Genomic DNA, 20,614 nt, shown 5'->3' with positions numbered 1-20,614 from the left:
ATACTGTCTTCCAGTTTACAGCTTCTTGATGAACAAACCTGAACATGTGGGCAGTGACTGGCTTTATACCAAGCTCCCTTCTGTAGACTTTTGTTGATAATGGAAATGTGGAATCTTAAGACAAAACCATAAAGTAAAGGACTTAAGATCTGTGGGTGAATTTATTCATTTTCTTTCTTTTTAAAGGTTTCAGAGTAATAGCCGTGTTAGTCTGTATTCGCAAAAAGAAAAGGAGTACTTGTGGCACCTTAGAGACTAACCAATTTATTTGAGCATGAGCTTTTGTGAGCTAATGAAGTGAGCTGTAGCTCATGAAAGCTCATGCTCAAATAAATTGGTTAGTCTCTAAGGTGCCACAAGTACTCCTTTTCTTTTTTCTTTTTAAATGAGCTTCTCAGTGTTTCTGGAAATCACAGCATTCTTTTGTCAATACCAGTGCCACCTGCAGTATAGTGTATAGCAGGAGTATGAGAAGATAGCAGCACAACATGACTAAAATATATAAGTGCTCTTTATTTAAACATTCCAAGGTTCTGTGCATAAAAGAGCTCAATAAAAAAATCTTTAAAGATATGTACTACCTTGCAGGATGACTATACAAAGGAAGCAAGTGTGGAGTCATGACCTAGACTCTCACTGTGACACCAAGTAGTGAATTGCCTTCTTGAGTAGTCTGTGAAAGCAAAAAATTACTTGACTAGTAATGATATGGTATGGATCATAGGAGTTTAGCTTCATCTACTTCATTCCAGAGAAAAAGGCATTTAATCCAAGGAGGGGTGAAGGTTGTGGTGAATGTGGTGACAGCCATTAATGGGTTCATAAATATAAGGTGATTGTTTCCACAAGCAGCTAGCAACAATGTCCTGAGAGGGAGAATAATCTTTTAGTTAAAGGCACTGGGATTCAGAAGATCTGTTGTTTGTTCTTGCTAAACTACAGATTTCTTATTATTATCTTGAGTAAGTCACTTCATCTTTCAGTACCACTGTCCCTCCTCTGTAAAATGGGGATAACATCTCCTTATCTGACAGTAGTATTGCAAAGATGAATTAACTAATATTTGTGAGCCCTTAGGCACTATAGTGATAAGCACTATAGAAAAGTCTATAAACATATATATCATGCTGTCAAGATACAAGCAGTTAATACATTTGTTTAGAAGATCACAATTAACTTTAGAGCATTTCAAATTTAGAGTGTTTTACAAACAGTGTCAGATGTTCCCTTTCTTGATGAGTGTTTAAATGCTATGGTGATAGGTGCCTTGGAAATGTCAACAACTGATTAAATATTTGTAACCTGCTATCCTACTGGGAGCTTTTGTAGATGGACACGCTGTCTTATATACTTACTCACATTTGTACACAATTTCCTTTAAACTCTGTGCCTGATCGTCCCTAGTACCTTGCATATTGGGCAACCATTTATTTGTGCACAGTGGGTAAAAAAAGCTACCATTCTGATCTGGTAGTATTGATACCCGCTTTGAAGAAACTTAATTTATTGTAAGAGGCAAGGCAGCAGAAAAACAGGCTCTGCTTACTCTTGTGCAGCCATACTCGTTTTTTACAAGTTTAAATTGGAGGTGGGCCTGAATCACAACTACAGAACTGTCCATCTCCAAACTTCAAGGAAATGGAGACATGGCTCCTAATTTTGCAACTGGCCCACCTTTATAATCCGCTAAAACAGCGGACCTGAATTTTGTAATCCCAGCTGCTTTCATCTTTGAATAGGTGCAGCCATGTATTCAACTGAGGTGCATGCACGCCCAGGGGACCAGAGACCGAGAATTTTGCCTAGCAGTATCTGTGAGAGGGGGGCACTCAGACCTTCTGGCCATTGCTCCTCCCTTGGCTATATACCCTGACCCCCTTAGCCACAGGTGGTAGGAAGGAACTGGAGTCAGAGCTCTGTGTGGTTCTTAACCTCAATCTCTCACTATTTTAGAGTAATTTTTCTAGTTGTACATAGTTAGTAATAACCTTACTGTTGGTTACATTTAGTGTTCAGTTAAATATTCTCCTGTCATTCCCTCACTAGGTTATGACCATTGTCTGTCATATGAGAGCGATCCCCAACAACAATCCCCACACACAGCATTTGCTGTGCTTACACAAGGCCTGCATCAAGGAGTGATGTGCGATATGTAAGTCATTCATGACACAGGCTCAGGTGGTGAAGCAACTTTGCCTAAAGCTGCATCTGCCCAAGCAGGTCACAGGGCCTGCTTCGACACGGAGATCTTTGTTGGAGCAGAGGTTGCCCTCAGGTTCCAAAAGTGCTGCTGCTTCACGCTCTGGAGCTAGTGCCTCTCTGAAGAGACGGAGGAGTCATTCTCCCATGAAGTGTGCCAAGGAAAAGATTCCATATGACCATTCCAGGTCTTGTGAAGACTCTTGCCTCCCCCAGGAGGAGAATGGACCAGTTCACTCTGGTTCTGGCCCTGGGGTGTCCATTGAATCCAATACTGATGAGGGCAGTGCTAGCACTGGCTGTTTCCATGCTCGCGATGTACCAGGCAGCAATGGACCTCCTCTCCCTTTCTGTCCCAACCTCTCTTGGGCCAAGACTTAGCCAGGGCTACGTTGTTTATAGCCCCATTGGCTGGATGGGCTGTTGAACCTTTGGGTCTCTTGGCACCATACCCCAATGTTCCCTGTCCACAGTTTGTGGAAGCAGGGCCAATACCAGGCTTGGTGCAAGGGACCTCCTTGTCCCCGGGGACCTCCTTAGTTCCATTGCATTCAGCACCACTAGTGTTACTGTATTGGCTCTTACCGACCTCTGCTTTGGCACTGTCTGCTGCTTTGGTACTGCTGCTGACTTTGGAGATGCTGCTGCTCCTGGCACTGGGAACGATGGATGTGTGCTGAGTGCAAGGCTCTCCTTTGTTTTGGGCAATGGATGCCTCAGACTGATTGATTCTCCCCTCAGGACTGGTTCCAACTTTATCCCTGGAAACCTGAGGTTCCTCAATGTTGAGGTCAGAATCTTCCTTTTCCTGCTCTCACATGTCTGATTCACATCAGGAACTATTTATGGAGCACCATGGGCACTAGGATTGGCACTCAACTTACAGTTGGGATGGGGGCCCCCTGTGTACTGGCCACCAGTGCTTTTCCTTATTCCCATGGCTTTCTTGGAACACCCCTCAGTCATGGAGGGGACACTCCTCAGCTCGCTCTAAGGCAAGATCATTGGGCACATGGGTAGCAGGAATCATGAATCCACTCCAGGCTCAGGTATCAAGTGAGCCATCCCTGTGCAGAGCCTATACAACTGCCTCTTCCAGCTTCATCAGTCCAGGAGTGGGAGCCAGCCCTGGTGCAGTTAACTGCTGCTTCTTCATCCTTGAATGATTCAACAGTGCCTGACTCCTTCCGCTCCTTCAGTAGCAGAGGATTTCAAGGTCTATCAGGAGCTTCTGTGGTGTGTGGCTGCTTCCCTGGGCATTCAGGTGGAGTTCCTGGAGGAGATACCCATAAGTTGTTGGATATCCTGCAGCATCTGCCGCTGTGAGAATCACCTCTCTATTAATGATGTCTGGCCTACACTCTGCTAATGTTGGCTGCTGGTTTCAATGCCACCTACCACAAAGCACATGGAGAAATACTCCGTTGTTCTGGTGCAGGGATTTGAGATTTTTACACTCACATCTGCCCCCAAATTCCCTGGTCATAACTGTGGTGAATGATAGAGCCCATCAGGACAGATTTGAGTCCGCTTCCAAGGATAAGGACTCTAAATGGATGGACTAGATGGATAGGAAGATTTACACCTCCCCTTCTTTGCAGATGTGCATTGCTAACCAGCAGGCATTGCTATTCGACTTTGTGAACTGGATGGCTGTGTCTGAGTTTGCAGACCAGCTGCCTGAAAACTCCAGAGAAGAATTTTGAACATTCATCACTGAACGCTGCTTAGTGACCAACACATCACTGGACGTTCACACTGGATATCGCAGACACTCCAGCCAGAGTTGTGGCCTCAGCAGTGACCATGAGAAGGGCATCCTGGCTGCAGAATTTGGGCACCACTCTAGATGTACAGCTGGTCATAAAGGATTTCCCCTTCAATGGCTGAGTGCTATTTTCAGACAGGACTAATGACTTTGCTCTCCTTCAAGGATTCTAGAGCCACTCTATGTTCCCTGGGGGGTGAAAACACTGGCAGAGTTCCATAGGTTGACTGCATTGTGTGAAGTAATACTTCCTTGTTTGTTTTTAAAACCTTCTGTCTATGGATTTCAACTGGCTACCAAGGGGCAGGTCCTGATAAGTCCTTTTTCACATATGCATTATACTGTGCTTACTCACTTGTCTGGGTTTAATCGAAAACGCCGGAAAGTCCATGTTGGTCCATGCTCAGAGAATTGAGTGTAGTGGGGCCCTAATAGACTGAGTTTGAGAGCATTTTTGCTGACCAGTCATTTGCAGACAATGTATTGCCTTTGTCTCAGTCTGCAGTCTCAAACTTCCATAACAGTTTGCATATGTTTGAGGCTCTTGACACACATGTCTGCACACATGCAGGTGGTTCAATTTGCAAGGTTGTGCCTTTGCCCTCTTCAGCTGTGGCTCAGGACCGTTTACCATCTGACTCTTCACCCCTTGAACAGGTTGGTCTGCATCCCTCCATTTATCCAGAACTCCTTACACTGGTGGACAGATCAGAGGAATGTATGTCAAGCATTCCTTTTGCCTGGCTCTTAGCAACCTGGACTTTTGAGGAGCACACCTGGGGTTGCTGGAGGTTCAGGGACTGTGGTCAGAGCAGGAAGCTTCACTGTATATCAGTGTCCTGGAGCTTCAGGCTATCTGCAGTGCTTGTCATGTTTTCCTGGACTGCATCAAGTGTTGAGGTTCACGTATTTACCAACAATACGCCTGTGATATATTATGTGAACGGGGGGGGGGGGGGGGGGAGAAAGATACGCCAGGGTGCTCTGCCAAGAAGCAGTCAGGCTGTAGCAGTTCTGCATCAAAGAGATTATCATACCAATAGCCAATCACTTGCCCAGGGTCCAGAATCCTCTCAATCCATCTCAGCTGGAATTTTTCCTGAATCACAAGTGATTTCTGAAGCCCTGTGTTCTGCAAGTCCTCTTTGCAGCTTGGGACACCCTGACAATAGATCTGTTAGCTACAAGGGAGAACAGGAAATACCATCTGCTCCCTTCTTGAGGGTGCCTCAGTCTGAGCTCCCTGACTGATGCCTTCTATCTCAGCTGGCAATCTGCTCTCGTGTACACTTTTCCTCCAGTCCCACTCATTCCACAGATCATTCTCAAACTGAAAGCTCATTGGGCCAAGGTCATCCTCATTGCCCCAGCATGGCCGAGTCAGTGTTGGTTTTCTGACTCTTACACTATTGATTTAGCCTCCCAAATCCCTTCCTCTCCATATTGACCTACCCTCACAATCACACCTTGCATTCCACATTCAGCTCTCTGCGTGTCATGGTGTGACTGCTGTATGTCCGAATGAAGATGAAGAGCAATGTTTGACTGTTCGACAAATTCTCTTCAATAGTAGAAAATCTTCCACCATGACCACCTATTCGACAAAGTGGAAACATTTTTCAATTCATTCACTGGCCTGTGGCATTCAGTCAACACAGGCTAGTATCCAGGACATCTTAGAGTATTTGCATCTTCAGTCATGGTGTTCATTGAGGGTCCATCTAGCAGCAATTGCAGTCTTTCGTTGATCCGTTCATGGATTGTTTTTCAATGTCATGGTGGTATTCTTGAAAGGAATTCTTCATCTCCATCCACCTGTGTCCTTGTGGGACCTTAACATGGTCTTAGCCACTGTCATAAAAATAAAGGGAAGGGTAACCACCTTTCTGTATACAGTGCTATAAAATCCCTCCTGGCCAGAGGCAAAACCCTTTCACCTGTAAAGAAGCTAAGAACCTCGCTGGCACCTGACCAAAATGACCAATGAAGAGACAACATACTTTCAAATCTGGAGCAGGGAGTGGGGGGAAAACAAGTGGTTTGTCTGTCTGTGTGATGCTTTTGCCGGGGACAGATCAGGAATGCAGACTTGAACTTCTGTAAAGTTGGGAAGTCATCTAGTTAGAAATGCGTTAGATTTCCTTTTGTTTAACGGCTGGTAAAATAGCTGTGCTGGATAGAATGTATATTCCTGTTTGTGTCTTTTTGTAACTTAAGGTTTTGCCTAGAGGGATTCTGTTTTGAATCTGATTACCTTGTAAGGTGTTTACCATCCTGATTTTACAGAGGTGATTCTCTTACCTTTTCTTTAATTAAAATTCTTTAAGAACCTGATTTGATTTTTCATTGTTCTTAAGATCCAAGGGTTTGGGTCTGTGCTCACCTGTACAAATTGATGAGGATTTTTATCAAGCCTTCCCCAGGAAAGGGTGTAGGGCTTGGGGGGATATTTTGGGGAAGACATCTCCAAGTGGGCTCTTTCCCCGTTTTGTTTAACATGCTTGGTGGTGGCAGCATAGGGTTCAAGGACAAGGCAAAGTTTGTACCTTGGGGAAGTTTTTAACCTAAATTGGTAAGAATAAGCTTAGGAGGTCTTTCATGCAGGTCCCCACATCTGTACCCTAGAGTTCAGAGTGGGGAAGGAACCTTGACAGAAATAATTTAAAAACTTTTCCTACCTTTACTATATTTTTAACAAAGTTCCTTTTCTGGTGGAAAGATTGGAGGGGTGGGACTGCTTGACCTAATAATTTTTAATCTTATTTTATGGTTCTATGAAGCTATGATTGGCTAGATGGGGTACAGTTTGTAAAGTACACTCTTCTCAAACAATGGAAAAGTTAGTGGAAATAAAATTTAAATCTGAAAAGGAAACTACATACAAATTACACTCAGAGAAAGTTACTCCTTTAACATGGATGAATGTTTCCAAATAGAAAAGGCAGAATGATCCTTGTACCAAAGAGCTCAAACTATAGAAGGAATTGGCACAACACATGTATGTAAATATCTTTCATTGCAGTGCAATGAATTAACTAAAAGTTGGCCTACTTAGAAACTTCATTTGTTCCCATAACTTGCTGAGGTAGTTTTAATAGAATAATCAGCTAGGACTGATTTAGGCTAATAGTTTTATCTCCTGTGGCCAGTATATGAAGTTACTGATGAGATTAGAGAGGAAAGCAAAGGAAACCAGTTTGCAGGAGATGAGATGAGAGAGACTGGATAACTACATGACAGAATTGGGCTGTGTTCAAGTAGTATAAAAAGACAAAAGAAATCCTGTTGACTACGTGTACAAAGGAAATCTCAAACATTTCAAAAGGTGCAATAGATTTTGGTTTTGAGATTGAGTGGGAGTTTTTTGCCAAATGAACGACTGTGTATATGTACCTTGAGGGGGAAAAAGTAATACTGCAGTGAGGACTCTGTTACTATCCATACATATTGGCTTAAACTGGACACATTAGATGCTTATAAGAGCCAGCACAGAATCTGTGAATGGGGCTTTCATTCAGAGAAGGTAAGTGACTCAATCCCATATGAACAGAAATGCAAGGTTAATGCAGGGATAAATTATTCAAGGAATGGAAGGAGTTATATGCCTTGACTTGTGCATGGCTTGAGTTCAGTATGAAAAGGTTTAACCATTCAAGGTTTAATGCTAGGATGATAACTAACCAAGGACACTTGCGTATTCCATGCATAATTCTGCCATCCTTGCATAAAGCATATGTAATCCTTGTGCTTCTGCCAATAAGCAATGATCCTTTCCTGATCATGCCTTTGTAAAGAAAAAAAGGTCAATCTGGTATCCTGATACCTTATTTCGGGGCCTGTAGAAATTCTTTAGTCATAGAAACTGCCATGCAAATGGTTTTGGCTGCAACATTTGGAACTGGATGAAGTATTTTCTGGCACAGTAGTACATATTCTTTCACAACTGCCACTGAATTTGCATGACTTCAGAATCGATGCCACAATATTGATTGGACTCTGATACTAACCTGGACCTGAAGGCACTGTGTACACAGAGTTCTCTAGGCCTTGGTGTGCATAGGGGTAGAGCTCTGGGTTGCATGTGGAAATGTACCACTTGAATCTAGAACTTGGATTGTTGCTCAGAGCATTGTTGAAGATGGGTGGGTGGAAAGTTTAGTCTTCACCTTCTCAGCTGGAATTCAGAAAGAAGCCAGTTCTGCAGGATTCCATGGAAATTCCAGTGCCAGGGGAAGAAAAACAGGGAAAATGTGTGGTCCTCCTTGTGAAATGCACTTAACCAGACTTATGTGGGGAGTGTTGAGAAATGCCACTACCAAGAAACTGATTATGGAAAAAAATAGTGGTAAGGCAACTGAACATATACAAGGTGTGTATATATAATGTGTGTATGTATGGCCTAACCCTGATATGGGGCAAATTTCCATTGCCCACAGGGAAGGATATTGAATACCAGATGTAATCTGACCCCAACTGCAGGTAGTAGGTAACTATATTAACAGTCTGCTAGCCTCTGATCTATTCTAACACTTAAGAATTTAGGTCTATACTTCACCCCTCCTTTCACAGTGTTCTGTCATCTGCACATTTTGTTACCTTATTACATGTTCCTCTTTTTTCTGAGTCAATGAGAGGTCAGTTGAATAGAATTCACTTCTCATCTTTGCGGCTTGTCACCCTCAGCCATCCATCTTCAAGTATTTTCACTCCCTCGTACCATTTATTTTCCATCTGCAAGTCAGTTTTGCCCTCAAACAGCTTGCTCCTTGATATCAGATTTGCTGACCTTGTAGATTAGTCTTGTGTGTTGTACTGTATTGAAAGCTTTCTTGAAGTCTTGGTAAATTATGTCCTCATCTCCCTGCCCCGGCCAACTTTGTATTATCTCTTCAAAACTGTTTGTCAGATTTATTAGGCATGCTCTTTCTTTTGAGTGTCCATGCTGTGACTTCTCTTTAATCAAACTATTTCTTATTAAATGCTTCTCAGTCATGTTTCTTATTTGGACTTCTGGTATTTCTCCCTATTATTAAAAAGCAGTGTTGCAGGCAGTCGTACAAGTATGCGTGGGCTCCAGGTTTGCGTAATTTTGGGCAGTGCCCAGAATGGGTCCAAGTAGAGTCATCCCATCCATAGGATGGACTGGGCAACTATCCCAGGCCCCGTGCTTCATGGGGATGTGGGGGTTAAGGCTGGCCTGGGGGGGTTAGTGAGGAGCCTAGCACTGGCAGCAGAGAGTGACCCGGCGTGGCCCACCCCACTCTGCTCTCCCCTGCTGGTGACCAGCATTGCTCGTGGAAGGGGGCGGAAGCAGTAAAAAGGTGGGGTGGGCGTTGGGAAGAAGGGGTGGAATGGGAGCGGGGGTGGAGCAGGGGTGGGAAGAGGTGGGACAGACGGGTGGGCTGGGGCTGGATCACTTGCTGCTGCCAGCGCCAGGACCCCCGCTGATCCTCCAGGCTGCCCTGGACCCTGCATTCCCCTGAAGTACGGGCCCCCCAAAGCATGGGGTCTGGGGCACTTGCCCCGGTCCATCCTATGGATGGGACAGCTCTGAAAATATAAGCCCAAACATTGGTGGATCCAGGCCCATGTTCCTGAATATTGGTGGAGCACTGGCACCACAGGCCCATATAAAACTCTCTGCCTATGCGTACGGTGGTATGGTCCAGTATGCCATACCAGTAAGATATGTATAGTTGGTACGGCATATTGGAAAGACGGAGAAGGAGCCCTTTCCCAGCTCCACCCTCGCCCTTCCACAGAGCTGCATCTCCTCTGTCTGTACAGCAGCCCCGCCAGAGGACAGGGCTAGGGGTGGTATAGCAGCCACGCTGGTGGAGCTGCCAGTTCTGCTCCTTTCCCCACTGCAGTTCCCGGGAGAGCTCCGTACAGCCCTCAGCCCTATCCTGTGGCGGGGCTGCTGTACAGACAGAGGAGATGCAGCTCCGTGGAAGGATGGGGCAGTGCTCGGGGTTCTGCTCCTCTCCCCGCTGTGGCTCCTGAGAGAGCCCTGAACCATGACCCCACACTGGCAGCTCCTCCAGCACAGCTGTACCGCAACCAGCCCTCCACACAGCTGCATATCCTGAGCCCTCCTGCCTGGGGTCTGTACAGCAGAAGTCTCCAGCACAGCGGGAGGAGGACAGAGCCCATCCTGCCCAGGTAACATGGGATGGATGTGGCTCATGGAGAGGGGCCAAGGAGAGTGCGGGGGCCCTGGGCTGGGGGCATGGCAGGGAGAAGTCACATGGGGAGGTCATGTGCCCCTCCTTTGTGTCCCTCCCCTGGGTACAGTGTTCCGGCAAGAAATGATTTCTACTTGCACCACTGCTTACAGACCTGTGGTTTCCAAGGTCATTTCTTTCACTCTGATTCTTAGGTTTCTCCATTTTCAATTAAACTTTAAACATCTGTTATGAAGGAGCCCCTCCTTCCTTTGCTATTTCCTTCAGAACTCTGGGATGGTGTGTCTCTGGTTTAGTCAATGGTGCCTAACAGCCAGCAACTTTTCTGGAATGACCCAGAATTATTTCAGAATTTGTCCTCTTATAAAATGTATTTTGACCTTCATATTTTGAGAAGCTGCTGATTCCCTTGATATTTTGAGAAGCTGTAAACACAATGAAAGTATTCACAACAGATGTTACTTCCCATGTCTCTGAATTATTCTCTTATGAATGAGGAGCCATATACGCTTCACAGTAGAAGTCCAGTGAACTTCTAGCACCTTCTATGGGAAACTAAGAGGGACTTGCTTTAGGTAAAAGGAACTGAACTCTCAGCTTCTAAATTTAGCTTTATTTTACAGTTTGCCACACCTTTTTGAGGTCCATGGAGTAAAGAATAACTTTTTTTTCCTACAAGGTGGTCTACATCATTTTCTGTTTTCAAACAGATTACCCTGATGGCCCTTACTGACTCCTAGAATGAGCCTTGGAAAATCATTTTGGAAAACTGGACATTATTCTTTCATTTGAAATTGCAATATTCTTTTTCTTGAGCTGTTACTGTTTTTATACTTACAAAACAGGGGAAAAAATCTGACACTATTCTCTCCTCTTAGTGGAAAAAATCAATAAACAGAACAGACATTGGATGTGTCAGGTGATAAGAAAGTGGAGGTTGGGTGTAGGGTCAAACAGTGAGTGGTGAGTTTAGAGTAAGGAATAAGATAGGGATATAAAGGGAGAATTCAGAAGATGGAAATATATTGTAATTGGATAGTGGTTTCCATTAAAAATCAATATTTAGTATCTACACAACTGTGAGATACTAGTTATTTCCCTTTTATTCAGAGAGGGATCTCTAACTCAAACACTTACTGTTGGTAAATGTTGATGTTTTAATGGTGAGCACTGTAAGAAAATCATGTTCTGTATCTAAGTCACTTCTTTAGTGTTAGGAATTTGTATCTTACAATAATTTCCCCTCCAAATTCAAGTGTGACCCATTCCTTTTTAAAAACGATCTTGGAATGATAGGCATTAGAAAAGCAAAAGACCTGTAGGCCATTAAGCCCCAAACTGACCTACTTCCCTATTATAATTGTCTCCTTCTCTTCCCTTGTAAGTCTGTTCCACTTTCTGTGACCAGAAATTCAACCTAAATTCCTTGTTCTTGTTCCCTTGTTCTTTTTTTATTTTGTTTAAAATAGCCATATAGCATCTATCCTCTGTTCGCTTAAACATAATTTTACTTCTTGATTGAGGATCTTTGCTTTCTCTTTTTCAAAGAGCTAGTAGGTTCCTCCAACCTTTCTGAATTGCTAATATCATTGTAGCACTCTGTGATTTTGGTTGCTCTGAGCAGTGTGTTCTCTTATAGCAAGGTGACTGGAATGTCATATTATTCTAAATTAGCCTCACTAATCCCTTATGTGGTACTAGAATAAATAATTTCATACAGTTTATATTGAATGCTACTGTGCAATCCAGTATTTCTATTAATTGCTGTGTACAATATTTGAGTTTATCAAGGACTCCAGATCCTCCTCAGGCTCAGTGTTTTTTTTACAGCAAGTGCCTTTCATTTGAGAAATTCCCTTCTGGACCTAGTTTGCCTTTCCAATTTATCTTCCTGTGAATGTTGCTATTATCTGAGATGTTATAATTCCTATAATGACAACTAGTAGTCATACTTTGATAGCACCCAGAGGCTTTGACCAGGACTGGGGTCCTGATGCACTCGGCAATGTACAAACAGTAGACGGCCTGTTTGAGAGTAGCAGCCGTGTTAGTCTGTATTCGCAAAAAGAAAAGGAGTACTTGTGGCACCTTAGAGACTAACCAATTTATTTGAGCATAAGCTTTCGTGAGCTACAGCTCACTTCATCGGATGCATGCAGTGGAAAATACAGTGAGGAGATTTATATACACACAACATGAAAAAATAGGTTCTCTCACGAAAGCTTATGCTCAAATAAATTGGTTAGTCTAAGGTGCCACAAGTACTCCTTTTCTTTTTGCGAAAACAGACTAACACGGCTGCTACTCTGAAACCTGTCATTATTCAAGGCACTGCATTTAGCCGTATGGAGTGGAAATCTAATTCATGAAAAAACTCATACAGATACAGACATCTTCCTTTCCAAATGCAAACAGATGGACATCATACCAAAAGGACTGAAGGTAAAAAATCCATTACAATCTACATACCACACAGACTATGCTGACAGCTTGTGCCACACGCTCAAAGAAACTGCGGAACCACCTGATCAACATCCTCTACAGCAAACAGGGAAAGATTAAGAATGAGCTCTCAAAACTGGATATTCTCATAAAAAACCAACCTTCCACACAAACTTCCTTGTGGCTGGACTTTACAAAAAGTAGACAAACCATTTACTCCACACACTTTGCTTCTCTACAAAAGAAAAAGGACACTAAACTACTGCATGCCACAAGAGGCCAAAGCAATGGTTCCCTTAACCCACCCAGCAATATTGTTAATCTATCCAACTATACTCTTAGCCCAGCAGAAGAATCTGTCCTATCTCGGGGCCTCTCCTTCTGCCCCTCCAGCCCCATGAACATGACAGTTCTGTGGTGATCTAGAATCCTATTTTCGACGTCTCCGACTCAAGGAATATTTCCAACATGCCTCTGAACAACATACTAATCCACAGAGACCTTCCTACCAACACTACAGAAAGAAGGATTCTAGGTGGACTCCTCCTGAAGGTTGAAACAGCAGATTGGACTTCTACATAGAGTGCTTCCGCCGACATGCACGGGCTGAAATTGTGGAAAAGCAGCACCACTTGCCCCATAACCTCAGCTGTGCAGAAAACAATGCCATCCACAGCCTCAGAAACAACTCTGACATCATAATCAAAAAGGCTGACAAAGGAGGTGCTGTTGTCGTCATGAATAGGTCGGAATATGAACAAGAGGCTGCTCGGCAGCTCTCCCACACCACTTTCTACAAGCCATTACCCTCTGATCCCACTGAGGGTTACCAAAAGAAACTACAGCATTTGCTCAAGAAACTCCCTGAAAAAGCACAAGAACAAATCCGCACAGACACAACTCTGGAACCCCAACCTGGGATATTCTATCTGCTACCCAAGATCCATAAACCTGGAAATCCTGGGCGCCCCATCATCTCAGGCATTGGCACCTTGACAGCAGGATCGTCCGGCTATGTAGACTCCCTCCTCAGGCCCTACACTACCAGCACTCCCAGCTATCTTTGAGACACCACTGACTTCCTGAGGAAACTACAATCCATCGGTAATCTTCCTGAAAACACCATCCTGGCCACTATGGATGTAGAAGCCCTCTACACCAACATTCCACACAAAGATGGACTACAAGCTGTCAGGAACACTATCCCCGATAATGTCACGGCAAACCTGGTGGCTGAACTTTCTGACTGTGTCCTCACCCATAACTATTTCACATTTGGGGACAATGTATACCTTCAAATCAGCAGCACTGCTATGAGTACCCGCATGGCCCCACAGTATGCCAACATTTTTATGGCTGACTTAGAACAACGCTTCCTCAGCTCTCGTTCCCTAATGCCCCTATTCTACTTGTGCTATATTGATGACATCTTCATCATCTGGACCCATGGAAAAGAAGCCCTTGAGGAATTCCACCATGATTTCAACAATTTCCATCCCACCATCAACCTCAGCCTGGACCAGTCCACACAAGAGATCCACTTCCTGGACACTACGGTGCTAATAAGCGATGGTCACATAAACACCACCCTATACCGGAAACCTACTGACCACTATTCCTACCTACATGCCTCCAGCTTTCACCTAGACCACACCACACGATCCATTGTCTACAGCTAAGCTCTAGGATACAACCGCATTTGCTCCAACCCCTCAGACAGAGACAAACACCTACAAGATCTCTATCAAGCATTCTTACAACTACAATACCCACCTGCTGAAATGAAGAAACAGATTGACAGAGCCAGAGGAGTACCCAGAAGTCACCTACTACAGGACAGGCCCAACAAAGATAATAACAGAACACCACTAGCCGTCACCTTCAGCCCCCGATTAAAACCTCTCCAATGCATTATCAAGGATCTACAACCTATCCTGAAGGACGATCCATCACTCTCACAAATCTTGGGAGACAGGCCAGTCCTTGCCTACAGACAGCCCCCAACCTGAAGCCAATACTCACCAGCAACTACGCACCACACAACAGAACCACTAACCTAGGAACCTATCCTTGCAACAAAGCCCGTTGCCAAATGTGCCCACCTATCTATTCAGGGGACATCATCACAGGGCCTAATCACATCAGCCACACTGTCAGAGGCTCATTCACCTGCACATCCACCAATGTGATATATGCCATCATGTGCCAGGAGTGCCCCTCTGCCATGTACATTGGTCAAACTGGACAGTCTCTACATAAAAGAATAAATGGACACAAATCAGATGTCAAGAATTATAACATTCATAAACCAGTCAGAGAACACTTCAATCTCTCTGGTCACTCGATTTGACCTAAAAGTGGCAATTGTTCAACAAAAAAAACTTCAAAAACAGACTCCAAGGAGAGACTGCTGAATTGGAATTAATTTGCAAATTGGTTACAATTAACTTCGGCTTGAATAGAGACTGGGAGTGGTTGAGTCATTACAAAGTAAAACTATTTCCCCTTGTTTATTCCCCCGCCCACTGTTCCTCAGACGTTCTTGTTAACTGGTGGAAATGGCCCACCTTGATTATCACTACAAAAGGTTCTCTCTCCCCACCCCCACTCTCCTGCTGGTAATAGCTCATCTTAAGTGATCACTCTTGTTACAGTGTGCATGATCAACACCCATTTTTTCATGTTATGTGTGTATATAAATCTCCTCACTGTATTTTCCACTGAATGCATCCGATGAAGTGAGCTGTAGCTCACAAAAGCTTATGCTCAAATAAATTGGTTAGTCTAAGGTGCCAGAAGTAGACCTGTTCCCCTGTCCCAGGGTGCTTACAGTTAGAGATTATGTAGTTTATATTTCTAAAATAATCACTCTTACATAGAGCCTCAGACAAAACCGATTTATCTTTACTAGGACCTAGTTCCCAGAGGTATTCCCTTACAGCAGGAGTGCTGAGACCCATTGAACTAAACTGTATGATAGAAACAGCTTCAAGCCAGGGAGTGCAGAAGCACCCCTAGTTCCAGCACCTATGCTTTCATAGTCCAGAGTTACTGCTTCTAACCTAGAAAGATGGTGATCTCCTTCAGGATAAGGAAGTTATACTGGAATTCAGGGAGATAAAGTCATTGCTACATTGGACCATTTCTGTGACAGTATTGCTGCAGCTGAAAAATTATGAGAAAAGACATGGTGGTTGATATTTCATGATTACAATGTGAAACTAAGAGCAAGTCTCAAGACTAATCTCCCTTTATCAGGAATGATTTCAGGATATGAAGATGTCAGTCAAGATTCTTGAGAGTATGGGCTTTAAAAGACTGTTTTTCTGTCCACATTTCCTCAAGTTAATAGATTGTAACAGGATAGATACTAAATGCAGCCTTTACAATACAATAGTTTGCTATAGGCAGCCTCCTTAGTTCAAACTGGAAAATCACTGTGTCTAGGATTTTTACTGGCTTACCTGATTCTAGTGATATTTACCAACAGTATGTACTAATCTATGTCCTAGAAGTCTTGTGAGGATTGTTTGTAAAATGTATGTGAAAAACTTAAGTGTCATTGTTTATTAAAACAGCCACTTTGCATATTACCTCAATTCAAAGAACTACTTGCAGATATCCAGACAAAGTGATAAAATAGGTTTAAAGTGATAGACCCATAAGGCCTGAACCTGCTTTTCACCTTCTGGAAGGCTTTAATTGGAGTGTGCTAAACACCTTGTTCAATCAGGACCTTAAGTAACGCTGTGCAAGTTCAGTGCCAAATAGACACCATTGACTTTACATGTCAATCTATTTCAGTTTTCAGGAGTGATCTTATGGTGTCAAGATAATCTAACAATACTTTCTTCATTGCTAATTAAATGTCACCTCAAATACTTTCTTTAATTCCCTTCCATACAGATTCCTGTGCACTGATGATCATAGGCATATCTACCATTAGCCAGTGGGGACCACATTTTACAGTGATGTGGTTTTGGGCAAATTATCCTTGGTCCACCTTTAATGGCTTATACGGAAAGCTACTCTAAAAGCAATCTATTTTTGCTTGAGATTACAAGATCTAGACAACCTTGGATTTCACTGGTTTTATAACATGCCTGACACACGTCACAACTTTTCAGCCCCATCCTGTAAACATGAAATCTGTCATTTCAAATGAATAATTATTCAGCTGCAATAGCTATCAAATATGAAAATGATTTATATAATTCAATATTCTGTTCCTAATGTTTCGACCTTTTTCATAAGTTGTTTTTAACCTGTTTTGGTGTAGCCACTTAGGTGCCAGGAAAATTTAACTTCCTTATTGTGTCCTGATTCTTCTTTTATTTTAAAGCTATTCAACATACTGTAGTGCTCTACAGCAAATGAATAAATATTGTTTATTTTTTATCTGCTTAGATTCTGGAAAATTGCTCTTTAACTTGATAGGCTATTTTTTTTCTTTTAGATAAGATGCTAATTTGCAGCCTTCACTAAAACCAGAAAACTTTAAAGTTATAAATGTTCATTTCACTTGTGATTTCATTGTCTGCACAATCAAGTGTTACAGATGCACATCCTTATCATTCCTTGAAATCACTGCAGGTGTTTTAAACAAATTAAAGTACTGGAAAAACTGAAGAAATTTGGCAGCATGTGACCTCCAGAAGAAGAAAGGGGAGCATCCATGTACCAGCAGCACAGATACAGGTAAGCAACCATTTTCATGTTCTCTCCACAGCTACTAATGCGGAGAGTGGACTAGATGATAAATCTGAGGGAAGGGAAAAGAAGGAGACTCCGCCAATTGGAAGGCATGAGATGCACTGTCCTAGGGATGGCGGTTCCACGACCACTGCTACCAAGAGGAGGCGGCGGGTGGTGGTGGTCGGTGACTCTCTCCTCAGGGGGACTGAGTCATCTATCTATAATCATAGAATATCAAGGTTGGAAGGGACCTCAGGAGGTCATCTAGTCCAACCCCCTGCTCAAAGCAGGACCGATCCCCAACTAAATCATCCCAGCCAGGGCTTTGTCAAGTCTGACCTTAAAAATATCTAAGGAAGGAGATTCCACCACCTCCCTAGGTAACCCATTCCAGTGTTTCAAACACCCTCCTAGTGAAAACGTTTTTCCTAATATCCAACCTAAACCTCCCCCACTGCAACTTGAGACCATTACTCCTTGTTCTGTCATCAGCTACCACTGAGAACAGTCTAGAGCCATCCTCTTTGGAACCCCCTTTCAGGTAGTTGAAAGCAGCTATCAAATCCCCCCTCATCTCTTCTCTTCCGCAGACTAAACAATCCCAGTTCCCTCAGCCTCTCCTCATAAGTCATGTGTTCCAGTCCCCTAATCATTTTTGTTGCCCTCTGCTGGACGCTTTCCAATTTTTCCACATCCTTCTTGTAGTGTGGGGCCCAAAACTGCACACAGTACTCCAGATGAGGCCTCACCAATGTCGAATAGAGGGGAACGATCACGTCCCTCAATCTGCTGGCAATGCCCCTACGTATACATCCCAAAATGCCATTGGCCTTCTTGGCAACAAGGGCACACTGTTGACTCATATCCAGCTTCTCGTCCACTGTAACCCCTAGGTCCTTTTCTGCAGAACTGCTGCCGAGCCATTCGGTCCCTAGTCTGTAGCGGTGCATGGGGTTCTTCCGTCCTAAGTGCAGGACTCTGCACTTGTCCTTGTTGAACCTCATCAGATTTCTTTTGGCCCAATCCTCTAATTTGTCTAGGGCCCTCTGTATCCTATCCCTACCCTCCAGTGTATCTATCTCTCCTTCCAGTTTAGTGTCATCTGCAAACTTGCTGAGGGTGCAATCCACACCATCCTCCAGATCATTTATGAAGATATTGAACAAAACCGGCCCAAGGACCGACCCTTGGGGCACTCCACTTGATACCGGCTGCCAACTAGACATGGAGCCATTGATCACTACCCGTTGAGCCCAACAAACTAGCCAACTTTCTATCCATTTTATAGTCCATTCATCCAGCCCATACTACTTTAACTTACTGGCAAGAATACTGTGGGAGACCTTGTCAAAAGCTTTGCTAAAGTCAAGGAACAACACGTCCACCGCTTTTCCCTCATCCACAGAGCCAGTTATCTCATCACAGAAGGCAATTAGATTAGTTAGGCATGACTTGCCCTTGGTGAATCCATGAATGGAGTTATTTCTCCTCCATTGGTATCCTGCTGTCAATTGATTTATCTTGTTAGACTGACCTAACACTTGGTAAAGCAACCCACATCCTTTTATGTATTTATACCTGCTCCTCTTATCTTTCACTTAATACATCTGATGAAGTGGGTTCTAGCCCACGAAAGCTTATGCCCAAATTTGTTAGTCTAAGGTGCCACAAGGACTCCTCATTTTTTATTTTCTGATTTGTGGTATTTTCATTTGATTGGTAGGTTCAGTGCTTAGATACAAATATTACATATAACAACTGTTTGCCTCCCCTGGGTAAAAAACCAGCCCTATACCTTGTATATCCAACTTAAACCAATCAATACAACCTGAATTTTAACCATCAAATACTCTCAAACTGCAACATACAGACAAGGAAATAATCACAAAAATATTTGGCAATTTTTAATTTTATTTTGTGTGAATAATATTTCAGGTAACAAATACGTCCTGCCAAAAAAAATAACAAAAAAAAAAACTAGCAGACAGTTCTGTGAACACAAATATATAAATTTGTTCAATGAATTGTCAAATGTGAAATATCCAACTAGTTCTTATAGCAAGTATCCACCCATCTAGCAGATTGCAATAATGTTTCTGGGCATAATGAAAATATCCTCTCCAAATTTTTTTCTTAAGTACTACACGAACTATTCATTTAAAATGCTCATTTATAAACAAAACTTAGCTGAACATAGTACATTCTTTTAAAAAAAGACAGCTAATCTTAACCATAAACCTTGTATTCTGTAACAGGACCAGATGAAAAAGTTACCATGAAATTTTACATGTTGACCAAATGAGATGTTTTTCATTTCTAATACATGTCCAGTGCAGCAAATGAAACTGAATTAAGATCATATCTGTTAGGAATGAAGGAAATCTCTCTTTGGTCAACATATAAAATTTTATGACACTTCTGGAGAACACATTCACAAAAATGTGTCTTTATGCATTATAAACCCCAGATAAGGTTACTTAATACTCTGATATCCAAAGTAATGTAGTATGAAAAGTGATAGATTACATTAAGGTTTTATTTTAAAAAAAAAATGTCTTTCTTTTCAGGATTAGTGTACTACATGGAATAAACTAGACTTTTGAAAAAATGAAGCAAGTTAGGTGGAGCAGAGTAGAAGTATTAATGTAAGATTAAAAGGGTAAACAGAATAATAGTTGAATCAGCATATGAAAAGGACTAATTAAGCAGAAGAAAAGGTTAATAAAGCAATAACATTAATGGGATTAAAGGTTTTGACTACATAATGGTCTGCTACTGACAGGTAAATTTTAAGTCTAAAATGAGATGTCAACTCTCAAAGCACCAACAGACACTAATCTTTTGATATGACTATTAGAGATTACATGGGAGGGTGGGAGCAAGGACTATACAAAAACCAGTTGACTACCTGGAGAGACAACCAATGTAGACTTGGCTAATAAATTACATTGATGTGTCTCACCAGCTACCTAAAGGGGCAGGTCTGGTGTATGATACTGAAATGAATGCCTGGGATAGCAGCTAAGTATCCCCTTATTAATATTAATCACTATTTCCATAGCATGGATAGAAAAAGATGTAAACATTTATGCAATGCAGCATATGTGGTGTGACAGATTCAGACCAAAAGAATATGAGTGAGTGCTAGAAGGCAGGTATATCAGCCTTAGAATGAACAGGCCCTTGTTCCCTGGATAGCCAAACAAATTAAGACACCTGGTGCTAGTTAACCATTTAACCAGTTAAGGCCATTAGGCTAATGGAGACAGCTGGAACCAATCAAGGTCCCACTTATACTATTTAAAAGCTCTCCTTCCAGTGCCCT

At 42.7% G+C, this 20,614-nt stretch overlaps 1 long non-coding RNA gene across 1 annotated transcript in view; it reads left to right on the top strand.

The window, feature by feature from the left end:
• Positions 1–20,614, top strand: part of LOC122466022 — a 110,351-nt gene that overhangs the window by 5,781 nt on the left and 83,956 nt on the right. The window lies entirely within an intron of this gene.

This window comes from Chelonia mydas, chromosome 5 (assembly GCF_015237465.2).
Source record: "Chelonia mydas isolate rCheMyd1 chromosome 5, rCheMyd1.pri.v2, whole genome shotgun sequence".
Taxonomy (NCBI): domain Eukaryota; kingdom Metazoa; phylum Chordata; order Testudines; family Cheloniidae; genus Chelonia; species Chelonia mydas.
This window is presented reverse-complemented; position numbering and strand designations above follow the sequence as displayed.